Here is a 27,451-nt window from a genome sequence, read left to right as displayed (position 1 = left end):
CAGTTTGTATGTGGAAGGACGGAAGGACGTAAGGGAATCTTAATCCAGATTCTGCAGACATAAACTACAGCAGCATTTGTAATTGTTCTCGCCGGGATACAATAAAAACGGAGTAAAGCTCAGTTGAGCTACGTGATAAAGCAGAGGGTAAATAAACAAATCATCTTTCTGACAATGCAGATCAACGACACCACGACGACGTTGCAGCAACGCGTACTCCGCTAAGCGATAATGTTTATTAAATGCCTAAAAAATATCGCTGAATCGTTAATGATCGTTCGTACTCGTTGGCGGGCGTGCGTTGTGGAATTGGCCGAGACAACCGTAGCACCAAGCCTAGAAGCCCGGGCTTGGGTCGACGATGCTTAGTTTCGTCGTCTGACTGCAGTGACGATAATGTCTCGCGTACAAATAGCATGAAGTATTAACACATATATCCACGTTCTTCTGTCAATAAAAGGGACTAAAGTAAAAAAAGGACCTTCACTTACAGTCGGGGCGCGTACTCTTGCAAACTTTTCCTCTTACTGGTTCTGTTTTCTTTTTACTCTGTGGCAAGAACCTAATGAGTGCATGTGTGTGTTACTCCAGTGGATTTTAATGTGCATGTGAACGATATAGGTTAGTCTATAAACGTATTCATCACCTGTTGTTATTCATGCGGCTATTTAATCCGTATAAATTTTTTTCCGCAAGACATAATGCACCACCCCAGACCTGACTCGCTGTCGGTTTGTCCGAGAAACAATGCAAAGCAATACCGTTTTACTATAAACAGTGTTTATGTTCACTAACATTATAATTAGGTGTACTCAACTTATTATGAATGTTAAATCATCCATTTTTTTATTTGGGTATATGTGTCAGGGTTCATTTACCTATTATTCAACAGTATGCACAATGTGTATATCTGCATGTTTATAAAGACGTTCCTACACGTGATGCCTGTGTATTTATTGCAATTGCAATTTAAAGCCGCTTAGGAAGCAAAATTATTCGAGGACGACATATTTTAACTGTTTCATTTTGAACCGAGTACAAAAAATATGTTAATGGCAACAGCTACAGGTATCTTTTATGTACAAGTTATTAGCATAACCGTTAGAATTGGCAAATACCTACGGACTGCCTACTCCACAAAAAGAATTTGTTGTTTCGTTTGCTTCTCGCGAATTTATAAACAAGGGATAACGTGTAGGTAACTAATTTTATGTGAAAAATCAGTACAGACTATATTTTATTGGATGCTGTGAATTTAACAACAAATTTCCGTAAGGCACATGTTGGAGTAGATGTATGTAGTGGAAAGGAAAAGTTATACTTCTGCTAAAGTAATTGTCTTTGATTTTTGCGATGATCTTCCATAAATTTATAAATATGAACGCGTTATTATGACAGCGGTAGATTGGGATAAACAAATTTTACCTCATACTTGTAGTGTATACTTACGTTGAACCTCATACTTGTAACAACTTATAAATTAATATATGTGCAAAGTATAAATCAAAACGGATTAGAACTAAATAAATAATGTTGAAATTTAATAAAATTTATAAATTATAAACCTTTTTTTAAATAATCCTTAACAGATCTTTCTCCAAAAACTTCAATAGATAAGAAGCCCACTCCTTCCTTCATAAGCCAATGTTCACATGTCTTGTTTCCTGTACCATTGCCATATTGACCGATTTCTGGTTTTCATTATCTCAAAAGGCTCTCTAGAGTATTTTCTGAATTTAGTTCAGCATTTATAAATATTCGAAGTTTTAAAAGACTGACTTGTAGATATATTTCAGTAATTTATGATCTGTGAATTTAGTCAGGGACTTTTGTCAGAATTTAAACATATTTCTGGCTTCAGTTCACACAATCAAGCGAAAAAAAAGACTGTGGAATAAAGTAACTCGATTTTGTTCATAATTAAATTGTTTATAAGTATTAGAATAACGTTTACTTAAATGGAATATAGAAATCTCTAATTCCTCATAAAATTATAAATACAGCATTCAAAGTTGATAACCATTTATTGTTTTGCTATCATTAAAGTTAAGTCTCTGAGCTTCTAAAAGATCGGATATTATACACTGAAAAAAGGATTTATTTGGACTAAACAAATATCGTTTGCCATAAACTAATCCTAGTTTTGGATATTGCCTAGCATATATAGTATGAAAAGTAACTAATAATAAGTTCATAGTTTTGTAATAAATCTTATTTGAATGTTAATTTATTTTTACTGTAATATTACATTTCGCATCTTTATTATTAATCTACATATTTTAAGATGTAGATGACATAAGATTATTAGAAATATATCTTAGCTTAATGTGAACTAACAGTTTTTCAGTGAAAATAGGTTATTTTAATATTAATAAATGAATGGTTTATAAAAAGTGAATTGTTTTTTTCGCTAAAATTGGACGTATTTCTTTCTTGATTAGTCTCAAAATTATGTACTTTCTCAAATTTAATTAAACTGATAATTAGATAACTTATCTAACTAAGTTTATAATTTTTGAAATGGTACATAGTGTTGAGATCTACTAATAGAGAAGCACATGCGAGTATATACGATACTTTTATTCGAACATTTCATTTTTGCTAAAAATTAATTTTAAGATTTGTATTTTCCGAACTTATTATATACATACATATATCGATCAAAACTACTTGTCATAGTTGTTGACAGTTTAATGATTAAAAATAATTGGCGGATTGTTAAATTGGGTTTTATTATAAATTTATGAAACTACAACAGCAACACTATGTCCTTATTTAAAACTGACTTTTTGACGATTATTACTTGTTTGACCCTAACTTCCACAGTTTCTGCATCCATTTTAATGATGAGTAAACGGAACACAGCACACAGCACTCTGTAACTATATGCACATGTTATATTATGAATATGATCTAAGAACAACAAGAAACACTACCTTTTGATATACTCGTAGTCCATACCGAGGTCCATACTAGCCTACTGAACTACACAATACACTACAGGCACCTTGCATACATAGTCGCCATGATGGCGAAGATACGACTGTCAGGGGAGAACACAACTTGGTCACGTGATTGGAATAATTTTTAAATAATATATTTTACTATTGAACTGATAATAGTTTTAAACTATATAAAAATTTAACTTTTATAACCAGCTGGTTCACATTTAAGAAATTATATATTTGGAATAATTTTCCTTTAAAGTTTAATTGTAACGTTTGATAGGCCAATATAAAATAATATTTATTAAATAAAAACGAATATAAATTTGTATTAAAAATGTATTCTTTTAATTCGCCTAACAAATATTCTAAAATCATAAATGGTTATATTAAATCTAATTTGTTAATTATAGACAAATCTATTGTAAACTGTTTCTTTTTTTAATTCAAACAAATCAAATGACTTGTATTAAATGTAACTGGTTTAAATCAATTTAACCAGCATAAATGTAAACTAACTGCATTCAAAATAACCGATTGCTTTAATAGAAAGTAATTGTTTTTTCAGTGTATTATTCTCACATTACATTTCATTCTTTGGATGCCATGATGTTTAGAAATACTTTTTGCAAACAGCTCAACTAAATATCAATAATTTAATCCCGGGAAATTTAAAATAAAGAAAATCTACTTATTTATTAACTATTGCCTATGTACTATATAATTCAATTTGTTTTCTTTTTGTTTTATTTCGTGTAACACCTATTTTATTCAGTTAATCGTGTAATAAGGAAGGACATGTTTATTTAAAATTTATTCATTTACACAAACATAGGAAGTTTTAATAATCTAAAATATTTTGATTAATGCCAGCAGTTGGTTTTTGAGAAATTATTCAGTGTTTTGTGGGACGTGTGCGATAAAAAGAAACTAAACAGTTTTGCTCTAAATCGTATGGCCTTATTTATTGATGATTTAAACTTTTAAAGATAAAAATGTTGGTAATAATAAAATTTTTATATAGAAAATACTTTGGCATTTTGTTTTTTTGTATAGTGAGAAAGAGCTCAATTAATTTTAAATCACTGAATTTTATCACAGTATTGTACAGGATGTTTCAAATTAAATGCAATAAAATTGTTTACTTCGACGTATAGTAATTTCCCTGAACGAAATAAAAAATATGTTCATTAATAGATCTTTAAGATCACTTTGATCTTCTATTCGGATATGCAAACAGATTTTTAGTGCGATTTTTTGTTTTTTTAGCGGCAATAACAATTTTTTTAATGCATCAATATTTCTACTCCGAATTGGTCATTCAACCCCAATAATACAGAATTTTTTTATTTTGTGACATTTTGTGCCGAAAAACATCATCATCATCAATGTTATGTATTATTTTTAAAGAATGATATTTTTAACAATATTTTTTTATAATTAATTACGCTAAATTGAAAGTGATTTTTTCGGTCCGAGACTAGAAAAGTTTCATTTAATTAAAAGCCAACTCTGCAGTGGAAATAATAAATAAATTATGTAAAAAACAAATAATGAAAATGCCATGTAATTACCAAAACAAAATGCGTTTATAGAAGAAAAATTTCTAAGGTAAAACATTTTTTAGGATAATAGAGGATACAGCGACCAAAAACCTTATAATTTCGTGCATTTAACTTCGAATTATATTTCAAGGACAGAAAGGCCTTTATTTTTTATCTGGAAACGATGCATTTACTATTTTTTGAATAAATAAAAAGCAAACTTAAAATTATTAATTTCACAGAAAAGAACCTATAACAGCAATTATTAATGTTATAAATGTGATTTTTGATACAAGTCGTCATCAAACTTCCAAAAAAGATATATTCGTAAATAGAAACTAATTTTTAAAAAAATTAATTTTTTAAACCTAATGATTTTTTAAACTTTTGAAGTGATGACATTGTATGTAAAATGGTATTTAAACAAAAAACTCAGACAGGTCCTTTATTTTAAACCAGCAGTCAATTTATTATTTTCCAAATAAAATGGAACCTTTTTTTATTGAAATACAATTTAGAGTCGAATGAACTTATCGAAACGATGAATGACAATACTCTGCTTAGTTTTAGTGTATCTCTTCTCTTGATAAAGTGAAAATAAAGTGTGACGTGAGAATAAATAAAGTGAGATAATAAAATCCCAAACATACTTTCTTAAAATTTAAAGGTCAAAGAAGATACCCAAGCAGCACAAATAAGTTTATAATAACTTTAAAAATATCTATATAACCACTCTCCCGTAGGTAAAAGCTTTATTAAAAGATGTTGAGAACAGTTATTCAGCATTAAATAAGCATTTATAAATCCAACTTATAAAACCATTTTATAAAAGCTGTGCATATAATATTTATTCCACTAATTAGTGTTCTGTCGTTGCATTCTTTCAGCATTTGTAGAATATAGGTACTTAAAACCTTTATACAGAAAACATTGTCTTATAAAACAAATTTGCTAATATAATTATTGTCTCCAAAGAAAAGGTTTATACATGTTTTATATAAGCTATTTTTCCCAACTTAAACGCAATGAATGTTGTATTAATGTTTCCAATATACAGTACAACAAAACTTGTTAGCATTATAATTATGCGTTTCTATACTAAATCGTTTTATTAATAATAAAACTAAAAGCTTTGGGCTGATTTGTCGGCCATATAAGACACAATAAAATTAAATATATATCTAGAAAATAAAAAGCTACTTACAACGAAAATTTTATTGATGAAATATATCATGATACCTTTAAAAAATTAAGAGCCTTTAAAATTAAGCAAATTTAGCAATCGTCTGTAATAATTTTTGAAAAATTATGTCGCAATTTTCGATTTAATAAAAAAATAAAGAATATGTACATAACAAGTTATTAAATATAATTCAATAGACATGCATTAAAATAATTATTTCATGATACATACATTATCAAATTTAATTTATTTTTGACGTAATTCTGGTATACAATATGGCTGACATCTTGTCCTAAGCATGTTTGAAAAAATATGGCTGCTAGGAGGAAGCTTCTACCACAGTAACTATAAATCTGTTATAAAATAATTAAAATTTTAAATATTTTATATAATATTTTGTAGAGTAATTTGCTGTCTACTGTCAGTTTAAAAATTTTGCGTAAACTGCTTCCTGCTACAATTCCAATGGCGTCAACAGAACAGATAGTAAAGTAGTATGTATAAGTAAGATGGTATGGCTAGTAAGTGCTTACTTGTATTTTAAAATGTTCTGAAAGAAGCTCTGAAGATTTTGAATGATAAAACACTTTCAACTAATAGCACTGCTAGTAGAGTTTAGAAGAGACAAATATACGGAGTACTGTCACAAAGTAACAAATTTGATAATCATATGGGCAAATCAGCCGCTTATTGGTCACAAACAACGAATACATTAATAGTAATTTAAACAAAAAATAATAATAATAATTTTCCTTTCCTCTCTTTTCCATTTAAAGGTTTAAATTTTATTTAATTTAATTTTTTATTATTATTTTTTTATTAAAATCAGATTAAATTTAAACAAATTTTTTTTTTGTTTAAATTATTATGAAATTGACTAAAGTGGGATTAATTCAAGAGCGATTTTCTCAGAAACCGTTAAAGATAACAATTTGAAACAAGGGTACCTTTTTAACGTAAAACAGTTCGGGAAAAAGGAATTTGCTGTCCAATTTGTTAAAAAGTCAAAGATGAAAAAGTTACACACGCAAAGTACCAAGGGCCCCCCCGTACCCACCCCAATGGACCTTGTGGAAATAAATGGATTAGTCCATCAAATTGCTCATCAAAATTTAGCTGTGAATACCAAATTTCATTCATTTATCACAACGCGATTGAGAGATATTGCAAAAAAATGATTTCCATTCCTCCCTCTTCAATGGGTCCCTGTGCCCTTAGGAAGCATTTCCGGACCCATGTTCATATGAACTTTTTTACTTAGTTTTGATCATAGAATCGGCCTGTTCAGGGTTGGCAGCTAATTATGAGACACCCTGTATTTAAACGATAATGTTATACATTAATAGTGCAATCAATATACTGTATTAAAGCTTTAAAAATTGACCGGTAACTGTTTATAACATTATAAAAAACAAGGAAGCAGCTATTACACTTTAAACTTTTATAGAAGTTTCAATTACCACGTTTATAAGTCTCTAAGAAAGCCTTTATAAAATTGTTGTATAATTTTACTATTAGAATATTCTAACGGCTTTTTTATATACCAAAATTGCTATAGGAGCAAATCAATACCTTATTAAGGCATTAAAAATATAAAAAGATACATTTGTTGCTATTAAAAAAAACAGTTATATAACTTTAAGTGATGTAATAGTAGCATTTGTGTTAGTTGGGTAGTTATCTTCAATTTCTCACTAGAAAATTGTAATGTTATGCAATTTACTGTTTTCACTTCTTATTTATCAATTTTTCTATATTTGTTAGACAAGATATCACAATATAATATTTATTGCTCCAAAGGGACTAGTTAACCAGAAAGATGTACTTCACCGTGAGAAAGTGGATAATTATTATTCTTGTACGATAATTTCAATATTTTTAACGTTCAACACTTAACTAATTGATGTGTTTTTAATTAGATATAACCTTGTAGCCATACGAATAATTTATATACGCGTGATGTATGGTTAAAATCATTCATAGTAGAATGTACGTTGGTTACTGTTCAAGGAATTACAAGTGGTGAAGGTCTAACGGTCGGTCTAGGAGCGAAATGCTTTTTCCAGTTTCTCTTTTAACGATATGTGTCGACTGCTAATACTTGGGTATACTTATTGAACCTCAATAAACGCAAACTGATATCGATTTTTGATATTCATTTAACTGCAATGAAATGATAGATTCCTATTAGGTGCACCTGAGCGTAAAAAATATAAATTTGAAATTTAATTTTTAATATAGTAATTTCTGGACTTCTAATAAACTAAAGTGCGTTTCTAATAGCGGTATTGACAGTTACCGGAATGGTACCCGAATAGTTATGTTAGTTTAAATGTTTATCTTTACATTATCAGTTTTCTACTTCCTTTCTAGTTATAGTTTTGAAGGTACAAAGCTTTAAAATAGAATAGTTCACAGATAATCGAATTATACATATTTTAAGTAAGAGTGGTTAAATTCATTATCTTATTCTTTAATTTTCGAAATATACCTATTACTATTATGTTGAATATATTGAATGTACAGTAGAACCTTCTAATACCGACCATCCTAGGGAATCAACAGTTGATCATTAAAGAGAGACAGGTGTCGTTTAAAAGAAAATACATCAAAATTATAATTATTTTTATTTTATAAAGAACAAAATTACTCATACACTTTATGGCAGGAAATAGTTGTGGGCGTGGAATATTGTCTTCATCTTCAAAATCATCCATATCGATATCAAATATAAATCCGGCTTTAGAAAAGCACTATTTTATTGTTCTTGGGGATATGTTTCGCCAAGCCGCCGATATCCTCATCAAAGCATTCGTTATGGCAATGTTTTTCTCCATTTCTTGATAGGGACAACCACTATCCACATAATTATGATCTCAGCTACGAAAATTGACGAAATTTTTAACATTTAGGCAATGTTTCGCATTGTATTAGCCATGTCCTATGCAACTCTCTCGGTTTCGAAAATATACAATACCTATGTATGTTTTTAGCCACGAAAATTTAATAATTCCAAATATTTCGATATTTCAGCACCAAAAACGACGGTGACAAGATTTTTAATAGCAAGGCGATATTCCTCATTGTTTGTATTAGCTATATCCTGTCCAAATTTGGTTGCTGCAACTCTCTCGGTTTTGAAAATACAATACCTATGTATGTTTTTAGCCACGAGAATTGAATAATTCCAAATATTTCGATTTTTCACCATCAAGAACGGCGGTGGCAACATTTTTAACATTAAGGTAATGGTTCGCATTGTATTAGCAATATCATGTCCAAATTTGGTTCGTGCAGCTCTCTCGGTTTCGAAAATACAATACCTATGTATGTTTTTAGCCAGGAAAATTGAATAATTCCAAATATTTTGAATATTCACTACCAAGAACGGCAGTGACAACATTTTTAACATTAAGGCAATATTCCTCATTGTTTGTATTAGCTATATCCTGTCCAAATTTGGTTCGTGCAACTCTCTCGGTTTCGAAAATACAATACCTATGTATGTTTTCAGCCACGAAATTTGAATAATTCCTAATATTTCGATATTTCACCACCAAAAACGGTGGTGACAACATTTTTAAAAGCAAGGGGATGTTCCTCATTGTTTGTATTAGCTATATCCTGTCCAAATTTAGTTCGTGCGACTTTCTCGGTTTCGAAAATACAATACCTATGTATGTTTTTAGCCACGAAAATTGAATAATTCCAAATATTTTGAATTTTCACCACCAAGAACGGCGGTGACAACATTTTTAACATTAAGGGAATGTTTCGCATTGTGTTAGCTATATCCTGTCCAAATTTGGTTCGTGCAACTCTTTCGGTTTCGAAAATACAATACCTATGTTAAAAGTCTCTTTCCATGCAAGAATTTGTTCGTAAATAATTTTAGATAGTAGATATTTTTATTAGGAAAAGTTCCCATAGATACATGTCAATGTTTGCCATGTTTTACATGAAAATTTCAATTGTTCTTAAAAAATAAGCCATTTCTAAGTCTATTATAGCCATATCTATGGTATGGACACCCACATTAGCAATAAAAATATTGAATTAATTAATCCACTTATTAGTGAGCATGTTTTAGTGTATACTAAAATGTATTCATCTCACCATGGGCGTGCGTGTAGGCAATAGCATCCAATGATTTAAAAAAATAATAAACACGCCACTGACATTTTTAATTTCGTTTTGTTTTTTGTAATCCTTGTTCATTACCTGACAAAGGATGTCTCTTAGGATATCTTTTTCATTTAAAGCCTTGTTCTGAAGAAAAATACTATTTTATTAAAAATAATGCAGTGTATGAAAAAAATTTTCAAAATTAAAGATATGTAGGAGTGCATAATATTGTTTTTATTTTTTGAACATGTCAATATAAACTTTTTTTCAAAAAATGATTGAAATATCTTAGATAACTTAGGAGACATTCTATATTTCTATTTTTAGTTACAAATTTAAACACTACGTCAGTAATTGGGATATAATCGATAAATTGAGTAGTTTACCCTACAAATTATTATCTTCATATGTTATTAATGTCACAATACATCTGTATTATGATACAATGCTATTGACAAAGGAAAAGGAAATATTTTCGTATCAAGAAGAAAAGAACAAAACAAAAAGTAATTTATAAAATAAAACCGTTGCGGCTTTTCTACTGCTCCCCCAACGTCCGCTCACGCCAAAGATGAGGGAAAGTATAGAATAATAATGTCGTAGAGGGCGATAACCTCTTCGATTTTATATTTTACCCCACTCAGTGGGTGTTCTCCTTTTCGTATCAGCGATATAAAATATGCTGTTAGGGACTTATGAATTGTGAAGTATTTTTATGAAAAACTAGTGGGTACGAATGTCCTATTTTCTATATCTTGTAAAAGTAGTACGTTTTTGAGATTGATTTTCAATTTGCTAAATCAGAAATTTGATATGTTCATTCATTTTCGATTAAGAGAGTGAAATTCAATAGTAACGTAAATTGGCCAATTAATTATTGCATTATGTTTTTAATTTACTTATGGATCATATGAGTCAATATATTTGTTCTAATCTAACTAAGGCCGGCTACAGATGATGGGGTCACTTGTCAAACGTAGACATATGCCGTATCGTGTGGACGGTGCATATTCATACATTCGCAAGTCACATGCCAAATACTCGTCAAAGCTATACAAACACCACACTAACACAATTTAAGCAATACCTACTGCAGCGACTACATAAGTAGGGTTGATTTTCACATTCATAACATGGCAAATATCTTCTCAAATATTCCATTCTGTTTATGAGTATAGAGAAATTATGAATTGAATTCTATGGATTTTGAAACATATTTTATTAGTGTGCCAAATTCATATACATCTTGTATTTGAGAAATATTTGGCAAGTGAAATTTTGCTTTCGAATTTATCCTGATGCACTACCCACATGATACGGCATTCGTTTATATTTGACAAAAGCGTGTACACCACGAAAAATTTATACACAAATTGACATTCTCAACCCTTAAGTTGTCCACACCATGCTGCATTATTTGTACACGTTTGGTAAATATTTGGCAAGTTACCACATCATGTGGAGCCAGCTTAAGATATCTGTATTTTTATGTTTAAGCAGTGGCGGCTCTTGACTTCCGTACCAGGAAGGGCGGAAAAATTTAGGTACAAAGTATGGAAAAAGAAGTCAAATATAATTGGGTAGTTTTATTTTAAATACGATTCACATTCCGCTTTTGCCCAAAATAAACTTTTCAGTTACTTTTTCATTAAAGTTTAGTATTTGTCGTACCATTGATATTTCAATAGATAGTATTGCAAGTGCTGTTAGTCTACCTTTACAATCTGATTTAAACTTTTACAATCTTTTTAAAAAAATACACAAGAAAGAATACGTAAGTAAAAAAAATTTACACCACACGTAAACAAATACGTTTAATAAGAAAAAAAGCGGTTAATAGCTATTATTTGGTTATGGGTAGACTGAACAGAGCCCAAAGTGCATAGCAAATGCACCAATCCTACTCTGTCTTCACTACTGCACGAGGGTAACCCTGACCACCGTTGTAAACACTTTACAGATTTAAGGGCGAGCTACGAGGAGCTAAATTGACGGCATATTACATAATATGTAACATTTCCTTTTTTAATGGGTTTCATTTTAAATTAATTTTTTTTACTATGATAGTTCCTAAGGGGGGTGGCGCCCCAGAGCCCCACCGCACCAGCCGCCACTGTGTCTAGGTCATAATTCAGAAGATTATTTTCTTGGGTTATTTTTCACCAAAAAGACTAAATTGACCAATGGCTTAGAGCTACTGGTTTTCGAAAAACAGGGTGAGGGATTTCTAAAAATTAATATTTCATTGAATATATTTGAATATGTTTAATCTAGATCAACATACCTTGAGCTAATCACTTACTAATTTTTAATTTTACCGGAGTTTAATTGTCAACAAGAAGGAAATAAATTTACTCTTCCAAACAAAATTACTAGTCACAGGTTTGTAATCATTTATGAAGGCTGTACTCTGTACAACTGTTTACTGCATATGAATGGCCATATTAGTTTTAAAGCTTCATCTTCAGGTGCCAGCAGTTATACCTCACCGATACTATGGAAAGGATCGAACGTTTTAATAAAGTTAGTACTGAAGTTTGCATCTAGCGAAGAAATTTTTGCGAATAGCTTTCTTTTTCATTTGGTGGTTTAGTTAATATGAATTAGAGAAATATTCAGCTAATCAATTTCTCTTCTCAAATATAATAGGTCCTTAAATTGGAACAGTTAAATCTTGATTGGAATTGCTGATATCTTTAAACAGTATTAGGCGCACGTTGAGCGATTTTATTAAAGTAAAAGTTGTAACAATCGGTTTAAATTAAAACAGTTCATTTTGTATACATTTCGCGATTACGACTTTTATTATCTGCAGAAAGTTAAACAAATTAAACTTATCACAACTGTAGTTTTTGATGATATTTATACCAAGTCTTTCAAATGTCAATTTCTAACACTATTGTGCCAGTTCCATTACACAGCTTATGAATATGAAGTTATATTTTAAAAATATGAAATTAATATGGACCTTTGCCAACATTTTTTATTGTTTCACGTCATTTTGTTAAGCTGATTACCGCTTTAGTATTAGATGTTTTAATTGGGTAGATACGTATGAACGTGTTTATGTAAACTAGATAGAATAATATCATCTAAGCACTGTCCGAACAAAACAGGTGTGACACTGAACAGTGGATATTTATTCTTATTTTTTTGTTATTTAAATGATAATATTTTGAGACTCGGATAAGGCTATTGAATTTAATAAAAATAATATATCGATTAGATGTGTAATAAATTGTTTTCCAAATATTTACTCTGCTTTATTGGCTTTATAAGATTAATTAGTTAAATGCCGAAACAAGTATTTATATAAATGTGTTCAGGAGATACAAGGCTCTTATAATATCTCAAGTCAAATTTAAATCCTTAACAAACTTTCTGCCTTGACAATTTAGAATAATTTTCCACTGGTTGTCCTAACGATGTTGTCCATTTTTAGTAATAACAACGTACTTTGTTTTCATTTCATACCTCCCAAGTAGCACAAATAAGTTTATAATACCTTTAAGAATATCTATACAGGGTGTTAGTAAATAATAATAAATATCAGGAGGTGATTCTACATGAGAAAATAATGGCAGTTTGCTTATAAACGTATGTCCGCAAATGATTCGTTTTCCGAGATACGGGGTGTCAAAGTTTTTCAAACTGACGATTTAATTAATTGCTCTGAAACCGGTCGAGATGTGCAAATGAAATTTGGTGGGTTACGTTTAAGACGTAGTTATTGCGCATTTTTTGACACGCAATTAATAATTTTATGTTCATCATTGGCGGGCGTACGGGTAATAATCTCAATTTTTTTAAAGAAAAAAATGGTACGCCACTGAGATATTACAAATTAAAAATCATTTCTGAATTCCTCGTTCAATTTGTGACAAAAAATCTCACTTTTATTTTCTTCGTATGGGGCGCCGTTATGATGCAAAAAAATAAAACATCTTAACGCGTATTTTTTATTTCTTTAATACATTGCCTAGTAGGCTACTGGCAACATTTGTCTGTTAAATACGAATATTTTTAAGAAATGTCAAATTAGCGTTTCGTTATTATTAATTTATTAAGCTTTTAGTTTGCTATAACATTAGTGTTAATAAGTAATTAATTTTTCTTTTATCGAAAAGAATGAAAAATTTTACAAACGCGGAATTGTCAGACATGCATTTTGTCTATGGTCGAAGTAATGGAAACGGTCGACAAGCTCGACGATTGTATGCTGAGTTGTATCCAGGACGTAGGATACCTCATCACACAATATTTACTCGTCTTCATCAACGTTTGCGCGAAAATGGCTCATTTAAGAAACAAACGGTTGACTGTGGACGCCCTCGAGAAGTACGAACTGTGCAACTAGAAGAAGCAGTTCTCGAGTTAACTGCGGAGTCACCTAAAACAAGTACTCGAAAAATTGCCAACATATTGAATGTAAGCAACTTCACTGTATTTAACATTCTTAAAGAACAGCAATTGTATCCGTTTCATATTGAACGTGTGCAACCTCTACAACTAGAGACTTTTTTCCGCGCCTATTTTTTGCCAATGGATTAATCATCAAATCGCTCAAATTCCTAATTTTTTAAATACCGTTTTGTTTACTGACGAGGCTACTTTTGGACGACAGTGTATACGAAATTTTCATAACAATCACTTATGGGCTGAGGAAAACCCCCATGGAATCTTTGAAGCTCATTTTCAGCATCAGTTTTCCGTAAATGTATGACTTGGGGTAATTGATGATTATTTAATCGGTCCATATTTCCTCCCACAACGACTAACAGGGAATCTTATCTTAATTTCCTACAGAAGAGTTACCTGTTCTTCTTGAAGAAATTCCTCTACAGCTGAGACAACGCCTATGGTACATGCATGATGGTGCACCAGCCCATTTTAGCATTAATGTACGTAATCACTTAGACACAGTATATCCAAATCGTTGGATAGGTAGGGGAGGTGCGGAACATTGGCCTGCTCGATCGCCGGATTTAAATTCTATTGATTTTTGCATTTGGGGTTTTCTTAAGTCATTAATTTATTCCACTCCCGTTGAAAATGTAGATGACCTGAGGAATCGAATTATAGTCGGCTGTGAGACAATAAGAAATATACCAAGAATATTTGCCCGAATACGACAACCAATGAGGCAAAAAGTTGAATCTTGTGTCACGTCTGAGGGAGGTCATTTTGAACATTTGTTGTAGCTTTACGCCTTTTCAAAATTTTATTAGTGTTATTTTCTGTTATTGTTCTGGTTTAATATTATTGTATTAGATAGTTCTTGATAATGTATTAAAGAAATAAAAAATACGCATTAAGATGTTTTATTTTTTGCATCAAAACGGCGCCCCATACGAAGAAAAGGCAAGAGAGATATTTTGTCATAAATTGAACGAGGAATTCAAAAATGATTTTTAATTTCTAATATCTCATTTTTTTCTTTAAAAAAATTGAGATTATTACCCGTACGCGCGCCAATGATGAACATAAAATTCTTAATTGCATTTCAAAAAATGCGCAATAACTATCTCTTAAAACGCACCAAATTTCATTTGCACATCTCGACCGGTTTCAGAGCAATAAATTAAATCGTCAGTTCCGTATCTCGGAAAACGAATCATTTGCGGACATACGTTCATGAGCTAACTGCCATTATTTTCTCATGTAGAATCACCCCCTGAAATTTGTCGCACTTATTTACTAACACCCTGTATAACCACTTTCCCGCAGGTAAAAGCTTTATTAAAAGATGTTGAGAACAGTTATTCAGCATTAAATAAGCATTTATAAATCCAAAATAGGCGCAGCTTATAAAACTATTTTATAAAAGCTGTACATATAATATTTATTCCACTAATTAGTGTTCTGTCGTTGCATTCTTACAGCATTTGTAAATATACTATTTAACCTTTATACAGAAAACATTGAAAAGGTTTGTTTTATAAAAGCTATTTTTTCCAACTTGAACGCGATGAATGTTGTATTAATGTTTCCAATATACAGTACAACAAAACTTTTTAGCATTATAATTATGCGTTTTTATACTAAATCGTTTTACTAATAATAAAACTAAAAGCTTTGGGCTGTTGCTTCAATTAGATGTTCATTTGTCCAACAACATATTTTAACAATTTATGTCCTCAAACAATTTTATTATATTGGTGGTAAATTTCTCTTTGTTCCGTTTCAAAAGGTCTCCAAAATGCCGTGTTGTGATAATAGTAGTAAACAAAATATCCGTCTTATTTCTCCCTTTCGCAATTGTAATATCAATGATTGATAGAAGGTGTCTATAATAAATTAAAATTACCTGAATCACACCAAATTCCGCATTGCTGCACTGCACTGCTGGGCAGTTTATCAACTTGTCAACTGCTGATATTTCAAATTTAAAATGAAATTTAATGTAAAATCTGAAATACCGTTGCATACGCACTGTGTTCTGGTAGTAGCTGTAGTCGCCCAGGTGCATCGAGTGTACGAAGTGGTCGGTTATACGTCAAATACTAACCTGGCGAGCCTGATCGTAAAACAGAGAGCGCTTCCAAAAAACAAGTAAACAACAGTGACACGTACAGAGGTAAAATGTAGTACATATGTGGAAATTAAAAAACAAATTGGATTTATAATAAATTACATTGGAATATTTGTAGGAACAAGGGTGCCAAACATGAACTGATCCCTTCGTCCCTTGATAATGTATAAATAAATTATTCATTTTCTAAAAACCCTTAAAAGCGTATGGCACTGGATCCCTTGACAGGCAATGATTTATTACATTGCATCGAATATGATCCCACTATAGACACATTGTATTGTTAACTATTCCTGAGTTTTCCCTGCGTGGTTTTTAAGATTAAGTAAAATATAAAAGTGAATTGATTTGAAACGTTCAAATATGACAGTAATTTGTTATTTATTTACATTTGCGCACCTCACTTAGTTTTGAGAAACCAGTAACTAAAATTGAATTGACAATCTTATATTAATAAAATGACAATAACTACATCAAAAGTACATAAAGAAATTATGTTTTGAGCATTTCTGTTGCTTGATATTAAAATCTTCATAGATATCAAACCCCTGAATAACTATTGATCCATCCAGGAAGAAATCTACATTGCAATTTCATATTCTTGCTGAATGTCTTGGAGTGGTCCTCAACAAAGAATCCAATAGAATCCAATGCTTTTCATACGATTTATCCATTGTCCCTATTGTTAGAGAAACAATCCATGTTCTGAATTCAGAGATGTACAGAAGAATAATTATTGAGCTCTGTGAACTGCAACTTAGGATTCCAGAAGTAGAGTATTTTCCGACTGCAGCAGAATTCTAAAATTTATTGACGTAAGTACTATTTTATATTCGGGGAATTAATGCCAGTAATACGGTCGTTTCGTGTTTTATTATCATTTTCAGAAGATTTGCTTTAAATGTTTAACTTCGTATTTCGTAATTTTTTAATTTTCCATAGTTTTGTATAAAAGAAAGAGCTACAAACTGTATGATGACATAGTTTCTTGAAGATTACGCAATAGGGTTATCTTACAAATGGAAATATCGATTTTCTCATTCACATAAACATTAACTAGCTTGTGATTCGTCAGTACAGTGAGCTGTTTTCCTACGTTTCATTGCTGTCAAGTCCTCTTTATCTACACTCAAGCAACTAGCTACTACTTTTGGCCGTTATTGACACTGCCATCTAGCCCGCAAACACTACAGAATTGATAATTCAGAGGACAGGCGAAAATAAGCAAATATTAAGTGTAAGCATTGATCGGGAAACATACTCTTTTCGAGGTTCGGGTCCTCAACTCCTTTTAAAAATATACTTTTTAAAATATTTTAATAACGTCATTATTGCCTCGCACAGTTTCATAATTATAATAGTTTCAAGACTTTCACAGCCTGTGAAATTTAAATTAAAGCACGATGGCTTTCCGGGTTCTTTGACAATGTACTTGGTAGCTGCCAATTACAGAAACACTTGTAGGCATAGCCTTAGCCGGGAATCTGACCTGCCTTTTTGTTCTCGGGCGAGGCTCTGTGGGGACTGATTCGCTATTAGAACCCCTAGGTCCATCTTGACGTTCATTTCGGTTCCTGATAATCCTAAAGCCACTATAGACGGAACTACTATTCGAATAATCGTGATCGTTTGAAACGTTCCGTAGTGGTCTCTCTAACTGACTTCTCTAAGGCTAGACCACGATTTTTTATTGAATCACATTTATATAATCGATACCAATTTTCCGTGGCTCTAAGTCTATTAGATATACGCAGAAATCTGTTGCGCCTCAAGGATCTATTTTAGGCCCACTTTTATTCAAAATATTTATTACCGACTTAGCATCAGAATTGATTAAAAAATTAAATTTGCGTCGGGTTGTGCAGTTCTTCACGAATTAATACACGAAAACGGTTTCTGCTGCGTAGGTACAAGTTACCTTTATATACGCAGAAGTACATGATATTTGAACATAAACCAGATCAGAATTCCTTTTTGCAAACACCAGAATAGTTGACAGGCGTAGTGTTTGATGCAATATTATAAAACATTGACAAGTACTATAATTCGTTTTTCAAAGGATTTTAACGAAATGTACATTTTCAAATTACTTTTATTTTTCTCTTAAGCGATATATTAATCTTATTACTAGGAAACGGAATAAGAAAACAACGTCTTATCGTGAAAAAAATCCATTTTAAACATGATTATGAAGTGTTTAAGCTCAAAAAACGTGACCCTTTATTTTTTTTCGAAAGTTTAACTGTTTGAAACAAAGAAACGGCTGGCTAGATCGAGATGAAATTCACAGGGTTCTTTCTTCTGTAAAAGTAATGGTTTACATTACTTACATTACATAGCCATTTCGTGAATATTGCCAATTTTCTAAAAAAACCATAAATTACCTTTTTTCCTGTTTTTTAAAATTCGTGTAAAAGATGAAAAAAAAATCCGAAAAGTTGCGGCATCATGTTATAGGAAATTTATTCCTGTTTTCGAAACTGTCTTTCAATTCTCTGTAGGACCATTTGTCGCCGAGATATCGATGATTAAAGACAGAAGGATCCTTTTCCATTAAAAGTCCGATATTTCTATGAAAAATGGTCGTATCGAAATTTAAAAAAAAAGGAAATTGAAGCTGAATAAACAAGTTATCTGGTCCATGCAATGGCTTAGCTGAAAAAATTTTTTCCAAATCCCTGGACTCAGAAAAATAAAGAAAATTGCAAAATTATTTTGTCGCGCTGTATCTTAGAATTGCTTGATAACCGTAGCTCCTAAAAAATTTCGGCCGAAAGATCTAAAAACTAGAATCTTAGAGCTTCAAAATACTTTTTTTTTAATTCCCGATAAGAACATTTTTCACCTAAATACAGTCTGTCAAAAATCGCGGAAATATTTCGGAAATTTTTTAAACCCTTTAATTGTTTGCATTAGTTTCTAAGATCAGATGTCTAAGTAAAAAAAAACCGTTGTATGCACAACGGGAGATATAAGGATGATTATGCCCTTTTAGGCGACTTGCTTCCGAGGTCCGAACCTGTCGCCTGCGATCATAATCATCCCTGTATCTTCCTTGGTATATAAACAACTATATCAGTCCTTATCAGAACCTTATTTATATTGTGTATATTAACTCTTCAGAAAGAATTCAAAGTATATTTAAAGCAGCATATATTCTTGACGCAATGTACCCTGAAAGAGGTTCCTCCCAGGATATACTGCTTTCACATTTTAATATATCTGCGTTGGAACGACACAGAGATGCTAAACAGGTTATTATTTAGTGTAAACTAATAAATTAATCTAATTGCCCGTTGGCTTCTTAATATAGCTTCGATTAAAGTACTCGAGCATATTATATCTTTAACATACCTCCTATAAGGATTAAAATATTATATTCTGTATCCAAACAACAAAACGAACAAATAAATTAATAAGGAAGCAAGAAGTCAAACAAAGAAATAAATAAGCAAACAACCAAGCCAACAAAGGAGCAAATACAATAAGCAAACAAATAAATAAATATTAAATGCAGATATTAATGAAATTTGATTAAAAAATGTAAATTCATAACTCGGAAACGGTGCTTTTATATACAATGTTTTCCTTATATTCACTTGAGGTATGCTCTCTTAAATTTTGTGTATTTTCCTCATATGCCATTTAAAAAAATTCCTAAATTTGCGCCTATCCAGTATCTCATTTCCTCACTTTAATATTATGCTGAAGAATTTCAATGAATCGTGTTAAACAATAATGTAATTGTTGTCATTATTATATTATAATTATATTATCAAATAGAAATATAAATAATCTCTAAGCAATATTATTTATAGATCTTTACTGTTAAGTATAATCAAATTATAATTTTAAATTATTAAAAGTAAATGTCGGATACCAGTCAATCAAGGAATGGATTTCTATTTCGAGGCAGGATATTTCTTAGTAAGCAAACTAAACTGCAAATAAATAACTAAATCTAAGAGAAGACGGAATGGAAATGGGAAATGTACAAGTTTAATTGTAAATAAATCAATGCTCTGGCTTCCTTTGTGCGATATATTACCGGTTATATTCTCAATCAGTAAGATCCAATCAACATCCTATAAAATATTTTGCTTCTAATATAATAAAACAAACTTTCTTTTATCACTATGTTTGGCATAAAAATAATTATGTTTATTTCAAATTTTCTCCTTTCGTCCATCCAAGCTGAGTGACTTTGTGTTACATTGGAAATAAATAAACATCTCAACAGCACAATAAAACAAGCACATTTAAAACTCATCAAGCTCATAACTTTTACCTGGAGGCAGCGTGCTGAAGGAAATAAACGTGCCGTGAGGATGTTTATTTTTTTTTATACGTGACAGAAAGTTTCTTGGATTTAGCCGCAGGATTGGCAGGTTGTCCAAACATAGACAATTTTAAAGCAACAAAAACATTATTTTGTTCCAAACTTACTAGATTTTAACACAAAACAAATGAGACGAAGGATCTCTTCATATTAGTAAATCGTACCTTGGAACAACGTTAAAAAATTTGCATGACATTGAAACCACATAACAGAACTGTTTTCAGACGCATGTGTCTATGCTTTACATTTCATATGCATTTAAAAAAATAGTCTCACCATTGACTGACTGATATTAGGTTTTGTCGTTTTAATTTATCGATGTACAGCGACGTAATACGATACCAGAACGTATTGCGCTTAAAGGAACTGAATAATCGAGGCTGTTTGAAATTAAATAATTCATATTCAAATATTGTATTTAGGACGAAATTACCAAGTAAAGTAACAAATCCATTTCGCTACAAAGCTGACTGCATACAAATCAGTTCCATATACAGGGTGGCCAAATGAAAACGAAACAGAGCCATTTTCAGGAACCACGTCAAGATTGTAGAAAAACGCTCAGATCCGTCGATTTTAGATTAAAGGGGGACATTCTTTGCTGGTATTTTTGACCCCGCCCCTTTCACCCCCAAGCAAGAGTAAGCATCACCCCAAAATATTTAAATGGCATTGGGGGTTGAGTAATATTTCTTTTGAAAGCTCTTACAATTCTATTTACAACAGACTTTAAATTTTATAATTCCGCCCAATACTTATTAAGAATTTTGATTTTAAAGTTGAAACAAACAATTAGTAACGGTAAAAATGTCAGTCATTCGAGTTAAGTACGCCAATGGTATAAATTTAGTATTTCTTGCGTTACATTGGTTTTTGGCGATTTGTTATCACTTTCGTAAAAAAAACACAATTGTAAAAAACAGAAATGAATGCTATACACACACAATGAACGTAAAATTAGTGGATTCCAAATTATTTTCTAGTATTATTTGGAAGCGTTGGTTGGTAGTTTATTTAATTGTGTTTTTGAAAATTAAACACTATGGTTTATTCCATTGCGGAAAGGGTAGATATCATTTCGCTTTACTTTATGAACAATAAATGTGCGAATAGAACAGCTCAGCTATTTAATGAACAACATCAAGATCGACATGTCAGGAGGAAGTATGTTCTAGAGTTAGTAAAAAAATTTCAAGAGACAGGGAACGTAGCCAATAAAAAACGAGAAATTGAAAAACCTATAGTTAATGAAGCTAGTGAAGTTGCAGTTTTGGGACAAGTTCATCTTGATCCTACATTAAGTACGAGGCAGCTGGCATCTGTGTCTGGGATCAATCGAACTAGCATACAAACCATTTTGAAGAAGAATAAATTCCATCCATACAAAATACATTTAGTCCAGGAACTTCATGAGGATGATTATGACCGCCGTTTGCAATTTTGCGAAATAATGAGTGAGCGAGCAGGGAACGATCCACAGTTCCTTTTTAACATCTGTTTTTCTGATGAATGCAGTTTTTTCTTGAACGGGACGGTAAATCGTCACAATTGCCGCTATTGGTCCGATTCAAACCCAAGAGTTTTTCACGAGGTGCATACACAGCAACCGGAAAAATTAAATGTATGGGCTGGAATTTTCGGTGACCGGCTGGTGGGTCCTTTTTTTCTACCTGGTAATTTGACTGGCCAAATGTATTTGCAATTACTGGAAGACGCTATTGACCCTGCCTTGACTGATATTATTGAAAATGTTCCAGAGTATGATGAAGATCATTTGATTTTTCAAGAGGACGGTGCTCCTCCGCATTATGCGTTAATTGTCCGTCAGTATTTGGGCCAACGTTTTCTACGGAATTGGATTGGGAGAAGAAGCAGCATTGAGTGGCCTCCACGATCACCGGATTTATCGCCCCTTGATTTCTTTTTGTGGGGATATCTAAAAAGTAAAATCTATAAAACACAGCCAGCGTCGCTGGAAGATTTGCGTCTAAGAATCGTCGATGAATGCCGTCGAATCATTCCGGAAATGCTTCGAAATGTGCGCGAACGTTTCGAACAAAATCTTTATTCTTGTATGGAAGCGGGCGGTCAACAGTTTGAACATTTAATCAAGTAAGTAAGTAAGCAACTAAACATAATTTAAATTTTTTAAATATTGGGCGGAATTATAAAATTTAAAGTCTGTTGTAAAGAGAATTGTAAGAGCTTTCAAAAGAAATATTACTCAACCCCCAATGCCATTTAAATATTTTGGGGTGACGCTTAGCTTGCTTGGGGGTGAAAGTGGCTGAGTCAAAAATACCAGCAAAGAATGTCCCCCTTTAATCTAAAATCGACGGGTCTGAACATTTTTCTACAATACTGACGTAGTTCCTGAAAATGGCTCTGTTTCGTTTTCATTTGGCCACCCTGTATATTTACATCATGAAATTTTTACGTTCATCGTACAACACCTTTTAATATGCCCATTCGGATGTTTTGAAATCGACGGAATATCTGTCTGAAATTTACTATAAGTACTAAATTTTATTATAAACATTGTACTGGGTGTTTAACTAACAAGGACACAGTTTCAGCAAGATTTTTCATCCTACTAGTTAATAAGGTAGATACTACCTTTAAGTTCTCAGTTTTGTTTAATTTTTGGTACGTTGCAATATATGAAAAGATTACATTTTCAGTTATAATATCACAAGAGCATAGAAAATATTCGATTATACTTCTGAGTCACGAGACGTATTCTGCGAAACACCACGACAGCGTAGCTGGAGTGGAGTTTTAAGGATATACGTCGAGTGAGGAGGTTAGTATAATCGAATATTTTCGTTTGCTCGAGTGGTATTCGATACGATTACATAATGAATTAACTAACTTTATTGGTTACTAGTTCCATTTTTTTTTTGACGTTTATTGACAAATGTTAAAACTATCGTTACCATGACATAGTTCACATTGTTGGAGGAGGCGTAACACCAAAACGGTTATACCACGTCGTCAAGAGTATAATCTCTTATCAATATATAGTAACTGCGTAAAATTTGTAATTGCTATTGGCTAAATTTCTAATGAATTATATAATCATATTAATTGATAACTGGTGTTTTCAGAAATAGTAAATAGGATTAACATATAAGCTGGTTTCTTCAAAGGTGGTGATTGACTATACTGCAGACTAACAGAAGTTGGATAACTGAAAATAATTGAAATATGGTGGCAAGAAACAAAAATTGTTTTAAGGTGCCAAAAACGCACAAATAAGTTTCTACTTATTTCCTCTTTGACTTGAATAAATACTATTTTGTACTTTCGCTGATACACTCGATTAACTCTATGGTACTAAAGAGTAGCATAGCAGTGAATTCAAAGCAACAGGCTAAGAAGTGTCAAATTTGACATATGAAACAATTATTTACAATAGTGCCTGCTGAAGTTATCTGTGGCATAGTTTTAGTTCTTCCTCTACTTGTTGGGACATTTTGCCACCTATGAAAATAAAAAACATTTAAACCTAATTAAAAGTAAACAGCATTCATATCTTTCGTTTTTGAAAACAAAGACGGATTGATTTTCGAAACGCTAACTGAACTGCATGTATTTTTTTATTTGTTTGTATTTTTTTAGTCTAATTTTTTTTTATTTATTTAACAATTTTTTTATTATTTCCGCCAGTGGCAAGACCCTCAAATAATTAGAGAAAATATTCATTATTTTTATCAACATGAATATTTACATCAATCAGCATTGACATTTTGGGGATTTTTTCATATCTCCAGAGAAGATTTTTTCGAAAAAAGTTGAATGGCGAAAAACGTATCTAGATATCTTGAGTCATGCAAGAAGTTGAGGCGGTTTTAATTTTTTTTTTGTGGATATTTCTAAAGGAGCTTTTAAATTTTTTTTAATAACTTTATATTTCCAGTTATATCCCAAAATTATATGTTTTAAACATAACACCCTACATATTTTTCGATTTTTGAAATCTGCATAAAATATATTTTCAAATGTAACAGGATATTTATAATAACATTTTTTTCAAGGTAAAAATCAAATATTTATAATTCAACTGTTTTCTAATCTAATCTGATCTAATCCATTGCACCATTTTTTTTGTCGATATGTCAGATAACATCCATAACATACTTAATTAAGAAGAAACAATTTATTTATAAATAAAAATTTTTAACAAAATATTTTGGGGTAAATGTTATGATAACGAACTACGACTGTGATACATCATTTGAGATTTTACGTAGATTTCAAAAATAGAAAAATACATAGGGTAGTGCTCGAAAATAATATGTTTAGATTATAACTGAAAAAAAACTGAAGTTTCAAAAGAATATCAGGTATGCCATTGGATTCTGCTTAAAAAACCCAATAAAAATCCCCTATATAAAAAAATCCCTAATAAAAAAGTTATTTTACATTAGACACAATAAGATCGCCATAAATAAAAACACTTTGTTACTCTTAAAAAGATATTGAGATACGGTTTCCGTCATTTAACTTTTTTCGAAAATCGAGCGCGGACATTTTATTTTTTTTTTTTCGAGCAACATGGAAGCTCTGAAAAATTGTCAAATTTTGCTCATGTTGTCCAATTTTTAAAATTAAATAATTGATTGTTTCATTTGCAGCATATTGTTTAACACTATTTGACGATAAAATATATAGATACTACTGAAGCTACAATTCACGAATTTTGAATGCTATGTCGCCATGTTCAAAATTTTGGCGACTATAACTATATTGCCTATATTACTCATGAATTGCCATCGTCCGTGCCTTTTTAAGCACTAACACCAGGGCAGCTACTAAATGATGATCTATTTCCACACAACTATGAAAATTCTCTTCTAACCATTATTGTACATTCTGTTTGAAATTATATTTTCTTTCTCCATATCAAGTATCATGAGCTAAAATGACTCATGATTATAATACCATCATAATAATCATTCATATTCACATCGTTATAATTATTATCTGATTTCAAGTCCGTCTATGGTCGTCCTAATGTATTTTAATAGGTAATAAACGAAACCTACTTGTTTTCGGCACTAATTTCATGGTATGTTTACTGTGCGAAATCTTCTTTTTTGAATAAATTGATGCGCTTACATTTAACTGTGTGTCTCAATTAATAACACAGATAATGACGCGAATCAAAAGATAGTTCTGCTAGGAAGGATGAGACTACAATTTGATTCAGTTTCAAAGTGCGTATGCGCGATAAAAGATTACTTCTCGGGAACGGTAGCAATTATCAAGACGATTTTTTTTTAATTTGATGTACAAATTGAGAGGAATACGAATATGTGTAAAATAAATAATTTTTGCACAAATTTCGAGTTTAAAGAATTATGCAACTTTCGTTTGCTTTTAAAAAATAGTTGCATTATGGTAATCAAGTTTTATTAATTTGTGTTCATCAAAGCATTCCACGAAATTCACGTTTTATTGTTTAAATTATAACAAAATTTTCAGTTAAATTAATGATAAGTGGAAATTGTTATTAAGAAGAAAAATGATACAAAAATCGATAAATCCGAATAATTTGATTTTATTACAATAGATGAAAATTATGTACATATCTACATATTTACAATTCGAGTCTCTCTTTTTTCAAAGGATTGGTACAATTATCATGGCTATCTGCCTCTTCATTATTATTATCATCTTCATCATCAACATCAATTTCATCATCGTTTGTGGAAGGTATTTGAAAATCTTCCTTTTCGGCATTCATGTCGACTTCATCAAGCTATAAATTATTTTTAACTGTACGCTTCTATATCTCAGAATCTACACAGTAGAATGCTATCGTATTTGGCTAAAAATCAAGAAGTTAAGACGTAGTTTTTATATGTGGAACATTTTGTCGATGTAAATGGTTATAAAAGTATAAAAATAGGTATTTTTAGTACTGATCATTGTTTGTTATGACAAGTATCTCTAAAAAATTGTGTGCCCTTTCTAAACCTTAATTTAAACCCACGGTACGCGATAAACTTTTTTGAAATTTTCTTAATTAACAATCATGTCAATCGAAAACCACGCTATGGATCGTTGCAAAATTTTTAGAGTAGAATTAACATATGTTTTACTATTTGTTCACAAAGTTTCATCAATAGTTATAAATATTTACTTATTTTAAAAATTGCTCCAAATATATGATTTTCTACTATTTTTCGCCCATTGTTAATGCAAAATTCTACTTTTTTGATTAACTATTGTAACTTTATAGAAAATCGTCAAGTAAACAAAATATAAATAATGACTTTTTTTTAATCAGGGCTTACTTTCAATGTTACAGGGAAAAATATGTCGAAAAACGGGTCATTTTTCGTTCTTTTTGTTGTTGTTCCCCTGACTTTATCAATGATTTTTTGGAATAGGCAAACTTCTTATTCTACATAATATTTGGGATTTTTCTGTACAACAAAATAGATGACTACAAATACAAACGTCTTGAATGCTCTACCGCCTGGACTATACAGGGTGTTTCTAAAATAGGGTTCCAAACTTCTGCTGCGTTTATAACTCATTAAAATAAGCCAAAAAGTTCCTATTAACATGTGCCCTAAAACGCACCCTTAGGAAGTTATATGCTCTTAAAAGGTGTCAAACAAAACTGTTTTTTTTTCTGTTATTGACAAAATGGTCGTAAATAAATAGAAAAAATGTATGGGTCTTACATAACTTTTTACGTTAAATAACATGGGCTACTCCGTTTTTCGACATGCAAATCATATGCGTCCCATTTAGGTTGGTGAAGGGGGT

The 27,451-nt window shown here is 31.1% G+C and overlaps 1 long non-coding RNA gene across 1 annotated transcript in view; it reads left to right on the top strand.

Moving 5' to 3' along the window:
• The first annotated feature begins 383 nt into the window (after positions 1–383).
• The window catches only part of LOC111691496, a 57,636-nt gene continuing 30,568 nt past the window's right edge, over positions 384–27,451 (top strand). The window contains exon 1 of the long non-coding RNA XR_002762961.1: positions 384–621. This is a non-coding gene — a long non-coding RNA (uncharacterized LOC111691496). The remainder of the gene's footprint in view (positions 622–27,451) is intronic.

The sequence above is a fragment of the Anoplophora glabripennis genome, unplaced genomic scaffold (assembly GCF_000390285.2).
Source record: "Anoplophora glabripennis isolate ALB-LARVAE unplaced genomic scaffold, Agla_2.0 scaffold260, whole genome shotgun sequence".
Lineage (NCBI taxonomy): Eukaryota > Metazoa > Arthropoda > Insecta > Coleoptera > Cerambycidae > Anoplophora > Anoplophora glabripennis.
This window is presented reverse-complemented; position numbering and strand designations above follow the sequence as displayed.